A 20,814-nucleotide genomic window follows, 5' to 3' on the forward strand; every position below is an offset into this window, starting at 1 on the left:
CATTTGGCGTGTATTTAAAATAAGGCATTCTGGGGAGAATGTCTTAATATGTAGGAATTATTAATTTGTAGTAAAAGAGGAAGTATATTATTTTGTGGTAAAAGATAAGTATATTATCCCAAACCTAATCCAAACCAAAAAAGGAACAATTTCTTGGAAAGGCTGAAGTTGTTAGGGTACCTGAGAGACTGCAATCAGGTCATCCTATTCAGCTAGTGGTTGAGGGGTGGGGATAGCAGGATAAGATAGAAGAATGAGTAAAACCAATGGCATTTAGGGAAGAACTTCTGAGAGGCTGGCCCAGGGGCTTTGATCCTGGACAAACCCCAAGGGATGGCAATTGGAGCTGAGTGAACAGATGGGGCCTCATTACGAATGACAAGAAAACTGTAAGGAGGCAGGGGAATCGGATGTGTTTGGAAGCAGGGTCCTTCCTTCTGTGGATGCAGCTGGTGTGGGGAGCACCATGCCACAGGGTAGGAAGGGGCTACCAAAGACCACCTGGAGACAGAGTGGGAAGGCTTTGGAGGTTCATGTTGCTCCTCGGGTAGTACTGAGGAAGTTGTTAGAGATAGGAAAAAGTCAGTGTTCCTCAGTTCTACCAGAAAACAGCAACCGAGATAGAAATTAGTCCTATCAAGGTAAGAAAGCTGGGTTCTAATTCTGATTTTGCTTCTGATTAGATGTATGTGTGACACTGAGCTAGACATGTTTCTGCAGTTGTCAAAAGCTGCTGATTGGTGTTAGGGAGGTGAGGACATTCAGACCCATGTACTCCGTTGTGACCTTACCCAACCTACTTTCTCTGACCTGCAATTTGCTGTTTTAAAAATGTGAGTGATATCTAATATGCTGGATGTACAACACTTCATTCATGTTAAGCATTTAACAAATGGTAGCCCTACTGCCACACTTTCTTAGGGTGGCTGTAACTGGCTTGACGATGAATAAACAGAATTGGATAGCCTGATAACCTGGGTTTGAATCCCCACTCCCTCTACCTCTCTCATTAGTTATATGACACTGGTCAGGTTATTTAGTATTTCCTCTTTCTGGGTCCCTGTGCTCCCATTTAGGAAATGGTAAAGATATGTTCTTCAGAACTGTGAGGATTAAATGAGATCGAGTACTTGATTCATATAAGAAAATGCTCAATGTACTTGTTTTGCTGTTTTGTTTTGTTAGGAGTGGATGTAGGGCAGAGAGGGGATTGGAATTCTAGATGCTTAGAAGATAACGTTGTGACAGATTCTGAAAGAGAACTGAGTCAACTCTCTCACCTTCTTTAAAAGGATTTAACCAAAATTCTTAATCTCAGATATGGGGTGGGAGAGATTGGTTAAGACTCGGTCCCGAAGAGCCTAGTAGACCATGCTGAGGAGTATAACTTTATTATTCTAAAAGTTGCTGGGTTTCTGTTGTTGATGTTGCAGTGAGGTGTACTTCGAGGTCTAAGGAAGCTCTGGTGGCGTGGTGGTTACAAATTGGGCTGCAATCTGCAAAGTTAGCACTTTGATTCCACTAGTCACTCCTTCGGAGAAAGATGGGGCTTTCTACTCCCGTAAACAGTCTTGGAAACCCACAGTGTACTCTGTCCTATAGGATCACTATGAGTTGGCATCAACTCAGTGGCAATGAGTTTGGTTTTATTTTTTTTCCCTGATTTTAAGGGCTACATGGAGAATGGACAGGAGAAGATAAGGCCTGGATGTGGTTTGAGAAGCTGCTGAATGATCCAGCACAATGCCCGTGTGGATAGAGAACAGGGGGCTGGATCTGAGATGCATTAATGAGGTAATGCATATTCATAGAACTTTTTAAGTGATGGGTTGAGAGGGGTGAGTCAAGGACAATGCCCAATTTTCTGGGTGGATGGATGGTGATGTCCTCTTCTTTAGATGTAGAATAATGATGGAGCAGGTTTAGGTGGGAAAAGAGAAAGAAGAATTTGGGATGTGGGGTATCCAAGTAGATGATTTGGAGCTTATGAGAAAGCTCTGATCTAGAGATAAAGTCATAAGTTCAAAGCATTAGCATGCAGATAATAATTGAAGCCATGGGAACAGGTGAAATTCTTCAGCAGAGAGAATGAAAGAGAAGAATTAAATCCCTGAGGAAATACCAACATTTAAAAAGCAGGTGGAGAAGAGTCCAGAGGGAGGGGTGAAGGGAACAGTGAGATAGATAGGGGGGAAATTAGGAACTGCTGTGTCACAGAGTCAAGGGAAGAAGGAGGGTGACATAGTGTAAGTAAGTCCCAATCTGAAAAAGCGAACAACAGATTTAGCAACGAAGAGGTCACTGACAACCTTGCAGAGAATACGTTCAGTAGTGTAGCAGTGGCAAAAGTCTGAGTAAATGGGAAGTGGATGTAGGCAGCTTTGGGGAGTGGATTGATTTTTGAAAGGGAGGAAGAGAGAAAACTAGAGGGGATGTAGCATTGAGGGATGATTTTTAAATGAAGAGAGATTAAGACATTTTAAAAGTATTCTTTCATTATTGGAAAATACATGTTATCATATATATAGCACAAGACTTGCCAATTCATTGTTGTTGGTTTTTTCATTGTTTTTTATATATACAATCTAGTGAAATCAGTTGCATTAATCACTTGTGCGATCATCACCAATAATCATTGCCAAATTTTATAGTACCATAAACAGAAACTAGCTAGTTAAGATTGAGATGTCTTGTTTCTTTATTTTGTAACTTTTTATTGTAAATTGGGTAAAGGTTTATAGAAGAGATGGTTAATTTTACATTCAACAATTCATATACATTTTGTTTCGGCTCATCCATTGCAGCCCCCTCAATGTGCTACCACTTATCTCCCTTCTTTCCTGTTCCCATTCCTTCTTCTTTCCTAACCCTCTGAACTCTGTCCTTGGGGAAATGCTGACCTTTCGATGTTAAATGGCTGATTATGGTAACATGGGGGAGGGGAGGAGTTCAGGTTCAGACATGAAGGGTGACTAAGGATTGCTTTCTTGAGGGTCCTGCCAGTTTCTGTCTGATCAGCAAGCCAGGTCTTTTTTATGACTTTGAGTTTTGTTTCATGGTTTCCTCCCACTTTATCAAAGACCTTCTAATGTGATCCTTTTCAGAGTCATTGGTAGTGGTGGCCAGCCCCCAACTGGTCTTAGGGTTGTGGAGACTGATGTTTGCATTTCCCATGAGTCCATTGAACTAATTGTTTCTATATGTTTTTTTATATTCATCCCTCTTCTTTTCTCCCGATGGGGAGAGATCAGTGGTTGTTTCTTAGATGGTTGCTCATGAGCTGTTAAGACCCTGGTCACTACTCACCAAACCAGGATGTGGAACATTGTCTTTATGAACTATGATATGTCAGTTGACCACAGCGTCTCCTGAAACTATGATCCTGATCCTCCAGTGACTCATTCTCTCAAGGAGTTTGGTTATGTCTAAGAAGTTTTCATAACTTTGCTGCCTGTATGCTCCACCACATTCATGGATATATTTGCAGCCAAAGTCAATATGACTATACAAATACCTTCTGTCAGACATATATGTATTTATGAATATATTCCCACTCTCCCTCCCACACCTGTTCAGCCTATGTCTGTCCAAGCATTTACGGATAGATCACTACTACTGCAGAATTGTGTATATATTTGCCTCTATTACCTGTACTTCTTGCAAACCTCTCACTCTCAGTGTCTTTCTCTGCCTCCATCATTTTTTGCCAACTTCTCTCTCAACCTCTTTCTCATTGTATATAGCCTTCCCCTCTGCCGCACTCTCTCCCCCTTCCATCCTTGGTAACTATCAAAGAATGCTCCTTTTCTCTGTTTGTTTGTTTTTTTATAATAGTGGTTTTCATACAATGTTTTTTTAACTGACTAATTTCACTCAGCAGAATGTTCTTCAGGTTCATTTATGAGGTGTTTTGTAGAGTCATTGTTATTTTTTAATGTTGTGTAATATTCCATTGTGTGTATGCACCAAAATTTATTTATCCAGTCTTCCGCAGATGGACATTTAGGTCATTTCTATCTTTTTGAATAGTGCTGTGATGAACATGTGCACATAGCTGTTTTTGTCACAGCTATTATTTCCTTAGGATATATAGCAAGTAGAGAGATTGCTGGGTCATGTGATAGACTTTTTTTCCCACCACTCATCTGTCATTTTGTCATACTGTGGTGGCTTGCATATTAATGTGATGCTGGAAGCTATGTCACCAGTATTTTAAATACTAGCAGGATTACCCATGGTAAACAGGTTTTAGCAGCATGTGCAGACTAAGAACAGATAACAAAGCAGGACTAGACTGTCCATTTCTGGTGGATTAGCCACTGAAAACCTTACAACTAGCAGTGGAACATTGTTGGATAGATACAGTGGTGGAAGATGAACCCCTCAAGTTGGAAGGCACTCAAAATGAGACTGGGGAAGGGTGACTTCCTCAAAGCCAAGTTGGTGTTAATTATGTGGAGAGAGTAAAGCTTTCCAGACCTTATTTGCTAAGAAGGCATGACTCAAAATTAGAAGAGACAACTACAGACATCGGTTAATAATCAGAACATGGAATATATGAAGCATGAGTCTAGGAAAATTAAAAGTTGTCAAAAATGAAATGGGATGCATAAAGATTGATGTCCTAGGTATTAGTGAGCTGAAATGGACAGGCTGTTTGGGTTTTTTGGGGGGTATTGGCCATTTTGAATCAAGACAATCATTTGGCTTCCTGTGCCGGGAATGACAAATCTAAGAGGAATGGAATCACATTCACTCTCAACAATATATCAAGGTCTGTCTTGAATTACAGTACAGTCTGGGATAGGATAATATCTATACACGTACAAGGAACTCCATTTAATACAACTATTATTCAAATTTATATACCAACACTAGCTAGTGATGAAGAAATTGACAAATCCCCCAACTTTTCCAGTCTGAAATTGATCAAACATGCAATCAAGATACATTAATAAGTACTAGCGATGGGAATGAAAAGTTAGAAACAAAGAAAGAGAACCAGTAGTTGGAAAATACGGCCTAGGTAATAGAAATGAAGCTGGTGATTGCATGATAGAATTTTGCAAGATCAACCACTTCTTCATTGTAAATACTGTTTTTTCAACAACATACATGATGACTGTGCACATAGATTCCTCTGGATGGAATCCATAGAAATCAAATTGACAATATCTGTGGGAAGAGACCATGGAAAAGCTCCATATCAGCAGTCATAACAAGGCTAGGGCTGACTGTGTAACAAATGATTAATTGCTTATTAGCAAGTTCAAGTTGAAGCTAAAGAAAATTAAAACAAGTTCATAAAAACCAATTTTAAAAAAAGAGCCAATATACAACCATGAGTACCGCCTATCTGAATGTAGCAAACATATCAAGAACAGATTTGGTACATTGAATACTAATGACTGAAGAGCTGATGAGTTGTGGGATGACATCAAGAACATCATAGATGAAGAAAGCAAAAGTCCATTAAAAACACAGATAAGATTGACTCCCCAAAAATTAAAAAAAAAAGACCAAAGTAGATGTCAGAAGAGACTCTGAAATGTGCTTTTGAATGTAGAATAGCTCAAGGAGATGGCAAAAATAATGAAGTGAAAGAGCTGAACAGAATATTTCAAAGGGCAGGTAGAGAAGGCAAAGTATTATAATGAAATGTTCAAAGACCTAGGGCTAGAAAGCAAAAAAAGAGAATATGCTTAGTATTTCTTGAGCCAAGAGAATTGAGGAAAAAATTCAAGCCGTGATTTGTACTATTGTAGGATATCATGGGCAAAATGTTGAATAATTCAGGAACCATCAAAGGAAGATGAATGGAATACCCAGAGTCACTGTACCAAAAGGAATTGACCATTTTGAGGAGGTATCATATAATTAAGAACCAATTATATAAAGGAAGAAGTCCAAGCTACTCTGAAGGCAGTAGCAAAAAACAAGGTTCCAAGGCTTGACAGAATCTCAATTGAAATGTTTTAACAAACTGATGAAGCACTGGAAGACTCATGCATCTATGCCAAGAAATTTGGAAGACACCTTCCTGGCCAACCAACTGGAAGAGATCTGTGGTAGTTACATAAATCTGGTGTCAACTTAAGACTATTAAGAGTGAAGGGGTGGGGTTTAGCCTGTCAATCAGGTCACAGCTTGATGACCTCATTTGGAGGAGCTACGAAGATTAAAAATAGCTCATTGGAGGCCAGACCTATACTCTCGCTGAGAGACATTCCTGTTAACAAGACACATGGAGCTAAGCTGATGGAGCTAGAGCCCTGGAGCTCAAGGAGCCACATGGAGACTCATGCAAAGAACCGGATGCTTCCACTGCCACTGGATCCACAAGCCTTTCCAGCCCGTGATCTTCCTGCATGCAGCGTTATTACAAGGCTGCGTGAGTCTGAAGAGGAATTTATAGACTGGTATCGAACATATAGGCTAATATTGGACTTATGGACTTGATCTGGGCTGGGATGTTTTCTCAATATACAATTACTCTTTGATATAAAGTTCTCTCTTACACACATATCAATGTCTATGAATTTGTTTCTCTAGTCAACCCAGACTAACACAAGATCCATATTTGTTCCCATTACAAAGAAAGGTGACCCAACAGAATTCAGTAATTATTGAACAACATGCAAGTAAGGTTTTACTGAAGGCAATTACAAAATGGTTGCAGCGGTACATGAACAGAGACCTGCCAGAAATTCAAGCTGGATTTAGAAGAGATCATACCACAAGGATCTTGGCTGAAAGCAGAGAACACTAGGAAGATTTTTACATGTGGTATACTGACTATGCAAAGGTATTCAACTGTGTGGATCATAACAAACTATGGATAAAATTGCAAATAATGAAAATTCCTAAACACATCATTGTGTTCATACAGTATATTATCACATATGAACCAAGCAGATAAAGGGAATGATTCATGGTTTAAAATCTGCCAAGGTATGTACCAGAGTTGTACCCATTTACATATTTATTCAATCTGTATGCTGAGCAAATAACCCAAGAAACTAGACTATATGAAGAAGAACACAGCATCAGGACTCGAGGAGGGTTTATTAACAACCTGAGATACACAAATGAAGCAACTTTGTTTGCTGAAATTGAGAAGTACTGGAAGCACTTGCTAATGAATATCAAGGACTGCAACCTTCACTATGGTTTGCTACTCATTGTAAAGGAAACAAAAATCCCCACATATCATCGTACTAAATGGAGAAAAGATCGGAGTCGTCAAAGATTTCATCCTGCTTGGCTCCTTAATCAATGCTCATGGAAATAACAGTCAAAAAACCAAATGCTGTATTGCATTGAGCAAGTCTGCTGCACAAGATCTCTGAAACGTATTGAAGGAAAGGATGTCCCTTTGAGGACTGAAGTGCACCTAAGTCTTAAACCATGGTATTTTTAATCGCCTCACATGCACGTGAAAGTTGTGTAATGAATAAGGAATACCACAGAAGAATGGATGCACTTCAGTTATAGTGTTGGTGAAGAATATTGAGGGGACCAGCATTGCCAGAAGAACAAAACTAATCTGCCTAGGAAGAAGCACAGCCAGAATGCTCCGGAAAACAGCGGTTCTCAACCTGTGGGTCGCGACTCCTTTGGGGGTCAAAAGACCCTTTTACAGGGGTCACCCGATTCATTACAGTAGCAAAGTGACAGTGATGAAGTAGCAACAAAAATAATTTTTGGTTGGGAGGGGGTCACCACTACATGAGGAACTGTATTAAAGGGTGGCGGCCTTAGGAAGGTTGAGAACCACTGCTCTAAGATGAGGGGAAGGAGAGAGGAGCTGGAGATACAGGTAGGTAGCTAGGTAGGTAGTTGGGAGGCTGTCTTGGGAAATCACACCTTAGGAGGAGGACAGGCTATAAGAGTTATCAGCTTAGTGTGAGAAGGTGGGATAGGGAGCTTGGAGCAAAAGAAAAAGATTCGAGATGGCGGCCGCGGGATGGAGGCAGCAGGAAGAAAGAAGGGGATACTCGTGCTCGTTTCGGCAGCACATATACTAAAATTGGAACGATACAGAGAAGATTAGCATGGCCCCTGCGCAAGGATGACATGCAAATTCGTGAAGCGTTCCATATTTTAAAAAAAAGAAAAAAGAAGGGGATACTCACGGCGACTCACAGAGCTTTCAGGGCCGTGGGTTGGACCAACTGAGGTTGGACACTGGTTTTGTGGGGGTGCTGATTCGAGGAGTTTCTGGGTTTTCCTCAGCATTCCATCAGGCCTGGAATAGGCCTGGAGAAGGCTGCTGAGAAGAGTGATCCAGGATGGGCTTGGCTGGGTAAGGGAGGGGTTTGGAAGAACTGAAGACAGTTGGAGATGGTGGTGCGCTCAGAAGATGGAGGGGAAGCTGGGATGACGTGGGTGTGGGCATGCGTTCAGGGGGCCTTGTGGAGTGAGAGGACAGACGTGAGGGAAAGGCAAGGAGAGCAGGCAATGCTAGTGAGAGGGAGAGAAGTTCAGGGGAAGGATAGTCGGGATGGACAGAGGAGGTCAGGAGATTGAAAGGCACATTTGTCAGATGGGTCAGCAAATCTTCCAGAATGATGACGGCTTTGAAGGGGAGAGGAACTCTGGTGACTGTGCTAAAGTGTGCAGGGAGTGGGAAGTTAACAGATGATGACAGACAGAATGGAAGTGCTGACAAGAGGGTCAAAGAAACCAAGATGTTGGGGAGTTAAGAGGAAGCTGTGTGAGGTGGGGAAGAAGAGAAGCAGTAAGCTGCTCATATGTGCGCACAAAAGTCTAAAAGATACAGATAGGCAGATCAGTAGGTCGTTGGGAGACAGTCTCAGGAAGTCACACCTGAAGAATGATTGCCCTCCTTCCCCTCATCTCCTTAGAGGAAACGTGAGCCTTCTTCCTGCCAAACACTCTTTTGTGAGTCTTTTCTCACATATGAGAAGCTCAGAATTACCTGCACATGAATTTGAAATGTCGATACCCAAAAGGCAGACTGTCTAGGAATAAAATAAAGCTGAACCAAAAAGTGATTCCAGATTTCATAGAGAAGTTGTGTCAACCAAGTTCAATGAAAGCGATTCCTTTAATTTTATTTTAGCCTACTTCGTGGATTTAAGTATATGCACACCAACTAGAAAATGTGTGTAAGAAACAAATTTGAATTTTTTTTTTCAAATTTCATTTCTTAGCAACAATTTGTTTTCTCAGTTTAGAACAAAATTAGAGAACTTATGTCAGTTTTTTTCCCTTTTCTCCCCAACTTAGAGCTTAATTCATGCCTTTGAAATGCCATGAATTTGAAATGCAGCCATTTTCCTTTCTACATCCTTGAAAAGGATTAATTAAAAGGGTTTTATTAATTTTTCAAATAATCTTGCCAGCACATACAGACTCCCCCAAGGGTCTCCTATCAGTAATGTTGGGCTGTGAGTGATGCCATAGAAGCGCTGTGCATGGGATTTTCAAGGCAAACAAGCAAACTGCCAACGGTAGGGCTTCCCAAACAGCAGCTCAGTTTACAATTTGTGATGTGGTAGGAAGCATGAAACGTGCACCTAAGTGTAAATAGAAAAAATACTCTCCATGATTTCTCAATAAAAAAGAACCAGAGTTCATTGCTAGGAACAATGTATCTGAATAATCTCTTTTAGAAGCATGGTATTAAAAAACAACAACAACCTGTGTATGGTTCATATGGCTTTGTAATCTTGAAACAAGGCTGCCATTCTAGCCTCCTTGAGACAGTAGGTTCTTAGAAATATTTTGTGAATTAATAGCCTCCTCTTTCTCCTGTGGACCAGCTAGTGTATTTGAACCATAGACCTCCTGATTAGCAGTAAACACCCAACAGCACCAGGGGCTCCTAAAATCCTTGTAGGAGTGTTTTGTTTTGTTTCCTTTTGACTCTTGTAAACTTCCCAGTGTCTTCTCCTGATTCTATTGTGTTTTTGCCTCCCTCCCTCTAGGCATGATGTTAAAAGCATGATGTTTTAAAAGTGAAAGTCAGATCATGCCTCATCATCTCAAAGCCCTCCGTAATCCTCTAAAACAGTGGTTCTCAACCTTCCTAATGCCACTACCCTTTAATACATGCTATGGTGACCCCCCCCCCAACCATAAGATTATTCTCGTTGCTACTTTATAACTGTAATTTTGCTACTGTTATGAATCAGGCAACCCCTGTGAAAGGGTCATTCGACCTCTAAAGGGGTTGCGACTCACAGGTTGAGAACCGCTGCTCTAACATCTTTATAATGGCCTTTATAAGATTGTGTGCTTTCTGACTCCTGTAACCTCTTTCCTAAGCCTCCTTTGCTCCAGCACACTGACCTGAGGGCCTGTGCACTTGCTGTTCCTTCTCCCTGGAAGCTCTTCCCTTGGATATTCTCATTGGCATCCTGTATAAAGTGGTCTTGGCATGCTCAATCCCCTCTTCCTGCTTTGTTTTTCATGAGCACTTATTACTGTCTGACATACATTTTCTTACCTGTCTTTTCCCCACTCCCACCCCTCAGAACCTGCTGAAAAGCAAACCAATCTGTCTTAGAAGAGGTGCGGCCAGGGTGCTCCTTTGAGGCAAGGATGGTGAGACTTTGTCTTACATACTTTGGACATGTTGACAGGAGAGACCAGTCCCTGGAGAAGGACATCATGTTTGGTAAAGTAGAGGGGCAGTGAAGGAGAGGAAGGCCCTAAAGGAGATGGATGGATGCCGTGGCTGTCACAGTGGGCTCAGGCATAGGAACCATTGGGAGGATGGTGTAGGACCGGGCAGTGTTTTGTTCTGTTGTGCATAATGTCGCTATGGGTTGGATTGACTTGATGGCCCCTAACAATAGCAACAACCAAAACAAACAATAACCCCTTCAGTAAACTATGCAGCCAAACCAAGTTCTTCCTTTCCAACACCTGTGCAGTCCAGCTCTGTAAATCTGAAAACTGGATTTGCTTTTCTTCCCGTTGGCCAAGAAGTTGCCCTGGTCTGCTCTTCCTGCCTAAAATGGGGACAAGAGTCACCATGAGCACTCGTGCAGTGGTACCTAAGGTGACCAGACGTCCCACTTTTGGCGGGACAGTCCCGATTTTTAACAATTTGTCCCGGGGCATTTTTAAAAAGTCCTGATTTTTGGAAAGAATGCACGACAAACTAGGGTATACGGTTTTCGGCTGCCATGTGGCTATTTTGCCAGGATATATGAGTTTTTATCAATGGTGTCCCGCTTTACTAATGTTAAAATCTGGTCACCTTATGGTATAAGCATCCAATGAGATGTGTCAGACTCTTCAAGCTGTCTGGCATCTGAACCCTCTTCTTGTGTAGGCGGAGTCCATGTCTCATGAGCAAGGTCATCTTGCCTGACAGCTGGGGCATGGCACACACCAACCTGAGGCTCAGGCTCCTCCTATCACACACATTACCGCTCCCTAAACCCCAGCCTGGCTTTGACGCTGGTGACAGGAAAGGAGCAGAATTTGCTGAAGCTGCTCAAGAGAGTGATGGTCCTGCGGGAGCCTGCTCTTTACCTTTGATCAGTACCCTGGAGCAACTCCAAGTGAGGCGGAGATCAGGATGTGTCCAAATCAGCCATGGGTCAGATACGGGGGGTGGATCTCTGGTCGCCTCAGAAATGAAATGCAGTGACGTCAGTGGCATAGAGAGAGCCTCAGTAGAGAGCTGTAGGTTTCATTCCTGCCGTCGCTCCGGATTTTGTGATGCCCAGAGCAGACCAGCAGATTTTAATTCTTTGTCAATGTGACTGTACAATATGGCTTTGATACCAAATGAAATAAAGTCCACTTAAAACAAACAAACAAAAATAGAATAAATTCTTCTAACGACATCTAATGTAGACAGCCTTTCAATGTCTAAGTTACTATGCCAGGCAGTGGTCTAACATTTTACATGCTTTCTCTCATTTCAACTTCACCACAACCCCATGAACGAGACACTAGTAGAATTCCCCATTTTACAGAAAAGGAAATCGAGGCGCAGCGACGTAACCAGACTTCCCCGGTGTTATATAGCCAGTGAATGGCAGAACGAGGCTGTTCACTGGTTCTCAGAGCCTGAGAACTAACCTTCCCTCAGCCAATTCCACTATGCGGAAGGTTAGTCCTCAGGCTCATCAGTCCCATTCCCGTCTCTGCACGGCCTGTAGCCCAACATGGCAGCCCCTAGTCCCTCAGTCTGCCAACTTAGTCACTACTATAGTCTCGGGGCGCATCAACTTTCCCCAGGGACACTTCCCCTCAGGGAACCTCTGAACCATTCCAGAACAGCAAAGTCCTAAGGAGAATGGGTCACCGCAGGAAAGTGCTGGGTGAGTAGCTCGCCAACCTTCGCTCCTTTGATTCCTATGCTGACATCAGTCTACACCACTCCTGACAGCAAGAAATAGTTGACTGGCCTCAAGCTTTAAAGGGGGTTGGTAGAAAGTGCTCCTTCTCAAATAGAAATGACAGAAATAGCATTAACCTGGCCTTGCAGGCGGCATTACCACTCAGGGACTCTCTTCCTCCCCTGCCCTGGACTGCAGGCTTCCTGAGGGAAGGCGGTTTTGAGAGTTTTATTTGCTGCTGTGTCCCCCCTGGCCTACTACAGCTGCCCATTTGGTATCAATGCCTCATGCCCCTAAATGTTTTGTTTGGGGAAAGTAATTATGAGTTGTGTTTGCCTCTTAACCTCACCAGCAGGTTTTCCAATTGTCATGATTTTGAGTCAAGAAGATAACTTTAGCGATAGGTAAATATACTGAATAAGTAACCCTACCTTGACATCCGTTTCATTTGATCTTGTAAACATAAGTCTGAATCAGAGTTTTGTTCAGCCTGACAAAAGGCAATATGCCAGAGTTTGGGGATTTCTGCTCTGCCACCCTGGAAAAACATTCAGAGAATTTCTTATTTGCATTTTGAGCTTGAATTCAGAATGTAAATTCATTTGGAAACAGCTAAAGGAGGGGAATATTAATCCGCTACATTTTTTTTCATTGTTTATACTCACATAATACACATTCGCAGTTGAAAATGAAAAATGCAGGTTAGCAAAATGATAAAAATAGAAACCACCTACACTTCCACCACTCAGAGATGGTCACTGCTAACATGTTTCTGATGCTAGCAAATACCTGAATTAGTTAACATGGTGACTGATCCAGGGAGGAAGCTATCTAAGTTAAGGTGACCAGACATCTTGCTTTTGGTGAGCAGTCCCAATTTTTAACAATTTTTCCCATGTCCCGCGGCGTTTTTTAAAAAGTCCCGATTTTTAGAAAGAATGCACGACAAGCTAGGGTATACGGTTTTCGCCTGCCATGAGGCTATTTCGCCAGGATATATGAGTTTTTTCAATGGTGTCCGCTTTACCAATGTTAAAATCTGGTCACCTTAATAGTGGGTTTCACAAAGTTTGTGGAACAATTCCATTACCTTTAATTCCATTCATTCATGAGCTCTTTAAAGCCTTCTCAATTTTTCTAATATGAGGACGTGGGGTGATCTGGTGAGAACTGGTTCCTGGCCCAAATCTACCTGTGCTAAGAAAGGCCCACAGATCTTGCTGAGTCTGGTAGGGCTCAGCAAGCAAAGGTGAATAGATGAGGTAACCACCATTTCATACCCCAAAACCTGACCCCAAATGTCTCCTGAGGAAGTAGTAGGGGCTGGAATAGGAGGTGAATTAAGAAAACAACTTTGACCTCGTTGGATATCTCAAATGTTGACATCCAATAAATTTTATAACATTTCCCTAGAAATGGGAGTGCCTTTTCTTGAGAATTGAAGGTGACATAATCATGGAAGATTCTGTCCTAAGATGACTTCAGGCCAGAATGACACAGAGTGTACAAGCAAGGTTCTAGGGACAGTGTGTAATTGGCTGACTTGTCCTCTGGATGATTCCTTTTCTATCTTGACTTCCTAGGGAAGCCCATGCACTTTTGGTTCATGAATAACTGTGGGAAAAGGTGTGCATTTGTGCGAATTAAGCTGAGGTCAGGCCTTGGGCATCTTAGCATCTTCCACCTGCCCTCTGCTGGGATCCCTTAGAAGGCTGGGACATGTGCCAAATGGCTCATCATTGCCTTTAAAGTGATTTTAATTTGTCACTTCTCAGCCTTTTGGCTAAGATCAAGTATAAAGCTATTGCAATTTAAAATTATATATATATGTATATAATACATATACATTGTTTTCACATCAAAATAATATATTCCCCTCTCCCCCCAATAGCTTTACTTGATGCTGATGTTTCAAGATTTTGGGTTCGTGTGCACTTTGTGTAGACGTTTGTGGAATGAATGTTGCTGACCCTAATCTCTAGGATGCCCTTGCTCAAATTGTGGCAAATTTGGAAAGGCATGATGGGACTCTGGGGTGGGGGGGTAAAGAAATTAATATTTCCTGGGAACCACTTGTATGTCATTATGGGAAAGTGAAATTAATTACATAGGGCTCTCCTATCCATTTCTGTATAAGTCCTACCAAATGATTGGATGGGACCATGTAAATAAGATATAGAGGACTCCAACTCAGGGGTTGGTCAGTTTTGCCACTGTCCCGAGTATAAAAGAGCCAGAGAGAGTATAAAAGAAACAGAGAGAGTCCTGTGACCACCAAGAGAGAAGAGCTACCAGTGGAACATACTGGGGACAGGAGGTTACCTCCCCACAGCCTAGGATTTAAGCAAGTGAGTTGGCACCCCAGCTGTACTGGGGCTGCCGACCACCCTGCTTGTCTTGAAAAGTCAGAAAAGCAGCCTGATCCCTTGGAACCTTGACCTTCAGCCCTGCCTGGATGACAAGGTCAACTTATCTCTAGTATGACCCTGTGTTATGAGCTATCCACATGCCCTCCATCTCCCCAGAACAGGGGTGGTCCCAACTTCTCACGCCAAGAAGTAGGACTTTAAAAGGTGTCCTCATTACTCTTCCCTTACCTAAAATGTGCTGTCCCTTCCTTGTGCCTGTCAACCAGAAGCATCTCTCCATTTCCCTGCTTCCCATGCCACTTCCTGGATTCCACTTCCCCCAGATATTCTGAGCAATGGGTTTCTTCATCCCCTAGCCTAAGAGGTTGCACCATTTCATTCTGGTCAATTCTAGGTCTCATCTTTTGTGCCCATTTGTGGACCATATTACTTTGGAAGAACCAAAGTTCACTGGAACCCCTTAATATCTCATTGTTCTTAAATTTTGAAGCTGTCATATCGCCTGAGATCCAATAGCTGCTGCTGGAACCTTGGTGGAGGCTGTGTCAGTCTGGTTAACTAGGGAAACAAATCCACAGACAGTCATATGTATAAGAGAGAGTTTTATATAAAGGGTAAGTGTACATTAAGAAAACATCCCAAACCAGGGCTGCCCAAGCCCATAAGTCCAACATTAGCCCATATATCTGACACCAATCTACAAAGTCCTCCTCCATCTCACAAAACACACACAATGATGCCAACTGCAGGAGGAAAGCCGAATCAGTGAGTGTATAAGCATCTCAGCGCTGGCAGGGTCTCCACACGGATGCTCCAATACCCATGGCTGCATCGGGGTAGGTCCATGTGGCTTCTCCTCAGGGATGTTTCACAGGAAGTGAGCCTTGCCAACAGAAGCAGGGAACTGGTTGAGGCAGCTGCACCCTAGTCCAACCATCAGAAAGCAAGAGACCCGAGAACTAGAAAGGCAAGGCTCACCAAGCCATTTATCTCTCTGCTCTTCAATTAATCCCACATGTGTTTATCAGCCAGGTTGACACAATAAACCTTAGCTATCTCAGAGGCCAAATCAATGGCTCTGGGATTTGATAGCCCTCTTTAGGCATGGCCTTCACAGGTCCTTGATATTGGCCTATTCCTGGTCCCCTCCAAATAACTTCTGGAGAAGTTCCCAGCACCCCCTTATCCCAGAAGGCTTTGAAGGCTGGCATGTGGGGTATGAAGTATCATCTGACTCCTCCCAAGTCAACACAGATACTTATTGCTAATTGTGTGAGGGATATGCACCTTTTTTTTTTTTAATCTCCAGCAGTTCTTTTCCAGCTGTAGGGCCCCAGGTGCACGGGGAATGAGCCAGCAGGACTACACTGCTGACAGTACAGCAGCTGGGCTTATTCTGGCCTTGTCCTATCTCACTGCTGCCCACTCACAGTGCATCCAGGGTCACCCTCGAGCCTTGTTCAGCTCTTGCTCTAAACTTTCCCGGGGTGGATGGCTACCCTAGCTATTCCTGCCAGGCCTCATCACAAGGCCCCATGAGGAAAAGGATACCCTAGGCATGTTATTTCAGGACCATTCTGGACAGTTGTTGGCATTTTTAGCTTGAATTTTGTAAATGTTGTTTCTAGTCTGTTTGTGGCTCAGATTCACGTTTCAGGGACTCCACCCAGCCATGAGTTGAGAGGCCCTCATTAAGGGACTCACCATAGTTATGTGGACCTCCCCAAAGCACAAGTAACAAGATTCCTGTAAAAAATGATGTGACCGAGGTGTCTGACTGGCTCTTTCTTCACAAAGGGGACAGAGGACCAGCAACAACCCCAGCCCAAAGCTGCTTCCTGTGAGACAGAGGTCAGGTGAGAAAGGTCAACCTTTTCCCCACTTCTGACATCACCTGTGCTTCATGCAGCACTCTACTCTGCTGAGTTTGACAATCTGTTGCATTGGCCACACAGAACTTCGGACAATACTCAGGATTAGGGGGCTTATTAGGGAAGTAGCAGGTTACAATTCAGGATCAGGGAAAACGCAGGATAGAGTTCTTTAGTCAGGACAGCTTCTTCTCAGCAATGCCTGCAGGCACCCTTCCCGCTGGCCCCTGGTCTAGGATCTTTGGCCCCTGGCCTCAGTCCTGCTTGAGCAAGTGCAACAAAGCTCTTTAGCTCCACCAGTAAGTACCTGGAGATGCTCCCCACCCAAGAGCAAGCCTCAGCCCAAAGGTACTCTGCCTTCTCACTCAGTGGGCCAGGAAACCCCATGAGGGGTCTCCTCCCAGGGTCTTGGTTCTACTATCTCTGCTGCCACGACTCTCTCTCCATCTCTCTCATTCTGTTTCCTTTGTCTAAAAAGTTCTCAGCATAGGGACCCGAGATCCAAAGGACATGCTCCCCTCCTGGCTCTTCTTTCTTAGTAATTTTTAGGCTCCCTTCCCACCACCAGGATAGCTCATTTTAAGCTTAGCAGGACAGCAAAACTGACCAATCACCTTGTTAAGATTCCAAACACCTTGTTTGTTGGGTCCCACCCACACAAGGGTGGCATGCACCTTATTTACATTGTTAGCAAGTTCTCCACTCCCCCTTGGTAGGCCATCAGCACCTTATTTGCATAGTCTCACCCAGTCATTTGGTGGGAGTTATACAGACTCTGACTAGAAGGGTCGTATTAAATAATTCACTGCACCACAGTTCCAGACTATTTATTGATGTCCAGAGCAGTGATGGGCATATTGTCTTGGGTACCCTGTGTGACCTCGTGCTCCACAAAGGAAACAGAGAAGCCAACTCCACCTCTCAGCCCAAAGCCAATTTCTAAAAGGCTGAAATTAGACATATAGCCACACTCCATCCTTCTTTAAACTGTTCTGACACCAACCATCACAAACCCTGTAATCTGCTGCAAAATGGCCACACAGAACTCAGAGACAATACCCATGATTATGCGGCTTGATCACCATATGTTAAGGATACAGTTCTTTTGTCTTCAAGGCCTCTTCTTAGCCATGCTGGTAGGTATGTCTTTCTGGTCCTTGGCCCCTGAGACAAGTGGTCCCTTGACCTCTGCCTTGTTTCATGGGCCAGGAAGTCCTCCACTCTGCCTCAGTCTCCATGCTGCTCCTTTTGCTTTGCCGCAGGGTCTCAGTGCTGGGGCCTGGAGTGCTTCTGCTGCCTCCTCTACTGTAGGGATCTTACACACAGTCTGCCAGTTGCTTATCTTGCTTGATGGTCACAAGATTCTCTTCCTACTTCAGAAAAGGCTCACTTATCTACCCAGTGGAATGGCAAAACTGATCAACCCCCTGTAGTGGTGTTTCATACACCCTATTCGCACAGTCACACCCAGTCCTTTGGTGGGGATTCAAAAGCCATGCATAGAAGAGCCACGCCAAGTGCTTTCACTTCAGCACATGAGACAGGATTATTCAGAGTCAGGGCCTCATAGTCCCTGTGAGGCTGACAAAGGACTCGAGCCCCCGGAGAACCAGGTCCCTTAAGATCATTTAAAGGGGTTGCAAAAATATGCATGGTGCAACTCCCACTCTCAACAGGCATACAACCGGGGCTGGGCAGATAGGTTCCTGGGTGTTAACGAACAGTGCTTATCTCTGGCAGAATGCCTGCTTTCAGTTCTCCTTTTGTTATCTGCACTCTAGTTTCTGAATGTGCGCCGCCTTCCTTATAAGAAAAAAAGAAACTATAAGGAAATCCTATCCTCGGGCATTTAGATAATCCCGACTTCCTAGGAGTGGAAACAATGCAGAACAGGAGTAACTGACCAACCAGGAGTCAAAACTTACAGAACATAAAAAGTAGAGCCCCCCCCCCATTCCTAAACTCTGAAAAGCTGACAAAAACAATTGCTAGAAGATCGTTTGAAGGCTATAAAATGGCTGCTGGGTTCAGCAGCTATTTATTTTATTTATTTATTAATCATTTTATTGGGAGCTCATACAACTCTTATCACAATCCATACATCCATCCATTGTATCAAGCACATTTGTTGCCATCATCATTTTCAAAACATTTTCTTTCTACTGGAACCCTTGGTATCAGCTTCGGTTTCCCCTTTTTCGACAGATCTTCCCCTTGTCCTCCTAGTATGGCTACTCTCAATATTGGTCCTGAGGGGTATGGTCCCTATTTTAAAACCTAGTGACTCGGCATAATAATTCTCAGTCAGGACATCAGCTGACTATAAAGGTCACTTTTTTTTTAAGATTCCAAATCTTTTATTTATTTTCCTTTCCAACAGTCTTATTGGCACATAGTTTACATCTCATATAATTGAATCATTCGATCATATCAAAGGGAATTGTACAATCACCACCACATCTATCTTAGAACAGTCCATCCCATGGTTGAACCCCCTTTAAAATGAGTTATGCAATCAGGATCAGTTCTAGTGCTCCTTACCCCCTCCCACATTCATTATTGACTCCTGAAATCCCCCTTCCCTCCTTATCGCCCATCCCTCACCCCTGCATTCCCTAGAACACTAGGTATCCGTTGTTACCATTATACATCCACGCCTCCTGTGCCTCACAGCTGGGAAACCCCACAGAAAACATTGAAAAGTAAATCACACTCAGTTGGTAAGGATAAGATCCTATTAGTATAAAGACAAAAATACAAATGATGTGTCCGTGGGAGAAGACCCCCATCAACATTCAAAAAGCAGGGAAGAAATTTCTGTCATGGAATAACTAAGAGATGCTTGCACCCAGTACAACGTCAGGTTGTTTCTATAGGGAGGTCGACTGGCCAAGACTCGAGTTCGATCCGGCATAATCAAGATGACAGTGGTCTCTGCCAGCTAGGGGGCTGCTGGGGACTCCTGCCTTTGGCTATAGCGGATCTGCCAGCATTTGGGTCTGACTATGTGCTTTGCAGATGGGTTTGGGGTTCCCACTGCCATCCATAGCCTTCTACCAATTGAGCATTCTTAATTGCTCTCTGATACTTTTCTCTTCACCATTATTTGAATTTTGTTATTGTCATCTTTGGCTCACACAAGCCGGTGTGCTTCTTCTGTGTGGACGTAGTTGAATCCTCGTTTAGAGGGCTGCTTGCTTGAATACAAGCCAAATACAGGCCACTTTTGAGAAACATGTGACCTTCCTACCTTGAGCATCTGTGGCACCTGTCACCTGCATGGTGGGGGCGGGGAGGAGGTGGAACGTACCGGCAAGAAGGTAATCCTGTGGTCATCTCTAGGATGTGGGGTGGATGGGAGGCTGAGCACTGTGGGCCAGCAAGGCCAGGCACCCCCAGAAGCCACTAGAGGCTGGTCTGTGAATCAGAAGCAAGGTGGGGATACAGATTATGGCTACTTAAATATTAAAAACATCCACTCAGACCATTCGAATGACTTGTCCAGCTAATATTCTTTGAGTTGCATCATAGTTTTTTGTTTTCGTTTTTTTTCCCTTTTACAAAGAAAACCAGAAAAGTCTCTTTTGTCTGCCAACCCCAACTGTTCCCAGAACTGCTGCTGTCTGGGCAGCAATCTCAGTGGCCCAAAGCTCCCTGTCCAGTTGTCCCTTCTCTGCTGACCCCAACCTAGAATAACCCAGCCTTCCATCTTCTCGGTGGGGCTGCTGGGCTGTGGAGCTCTGTTGGGATAAAAGGAAACGAACACCCCCGCCGAGTGATGGTTTCCTACTCAGCCAGCCCCTCGGTGCTCCTTTTGTTCACACCTGGCCAGACAGGCACTCCATTCCTCAGGGGAGCGGTCCAAATCGGCCACCCCACTGCTGGCTCTGGCGCTGCGGACCTTCACCTCTGGCTCCTGGGGACAGTGAATCACATCAGGCTCTCAGCCCTTCTTCTGCTTGCTTCCAATCGAATCTGCCGTATGTTCTCTGACCTTCCACCTTGACTCTCCCTTCCATCCTCTCTTGCTTCTTCCAGGATCCAACTCGATAAATGACCCCTCTTCCTCCAGTTCTCTAATCTTTCCTCGGTGTCTGGTTCACCTCCTTCACCTTACAAGCATCATTCGTTCTCATTCTAGAAAACTCTCCCTCAGGAAACTCCCACCTTGCCCTTTACAGACGACTTCTTGAAAATAGTCCACATTTGGTGCCTCCATTTCCTCAGACCCTTTCAGCCCCCTTCCCC

General features: G+C 43.6%; 1 long non-coding RNA gene and 1 other non-coding gene across 2 annotated transcripts in view; both read left to right on the plus strand.

The window, feature by feature from the left end:
* The first annotated feature begins 1,675 nt into the window (after positions 1 to 1,675).
* Positions 1,676 to 20,814, plus strand: part of LOC123522101 — a 95,646-nt gene continuing 76,507 nt past the window's right edge. The window contains exon 1 of the long non-coding RNA XR_006680406.1: positions 1,676 to 1,794. This is a non-coding gene — a long non-coding RNA (uncharacterized LOC123522101). The remainder of the gene's footprint in view (positions 1,795 to 20,814) is intronic.
* On the plus strand, positions 8,000 to 8,106 carry LOC115870785. Its single transcript, XR_004046913.1, has one exon. It is a non-coding gene; the product is annotated as a U6 spliceosomal RNA (small nuclear RNA).

This window comes from Echinops telfairi, unplaced genomic scaffold, assembly GCF_000313985.2.
Source record: "Echinops telfairi isolate 266 unplaced genomic scaffold, ASM31398v2 ScPeMD7_2291;HRSCAF=2852, whole genome shotgun sequence".
In the NCBI taxonomy this organism is placed as follows: Eukaryota; Metazoa; Chordata; class Mammalia; order Afrosoricida; family Tenrecidae; genus Echinops; species Echinops telfairi.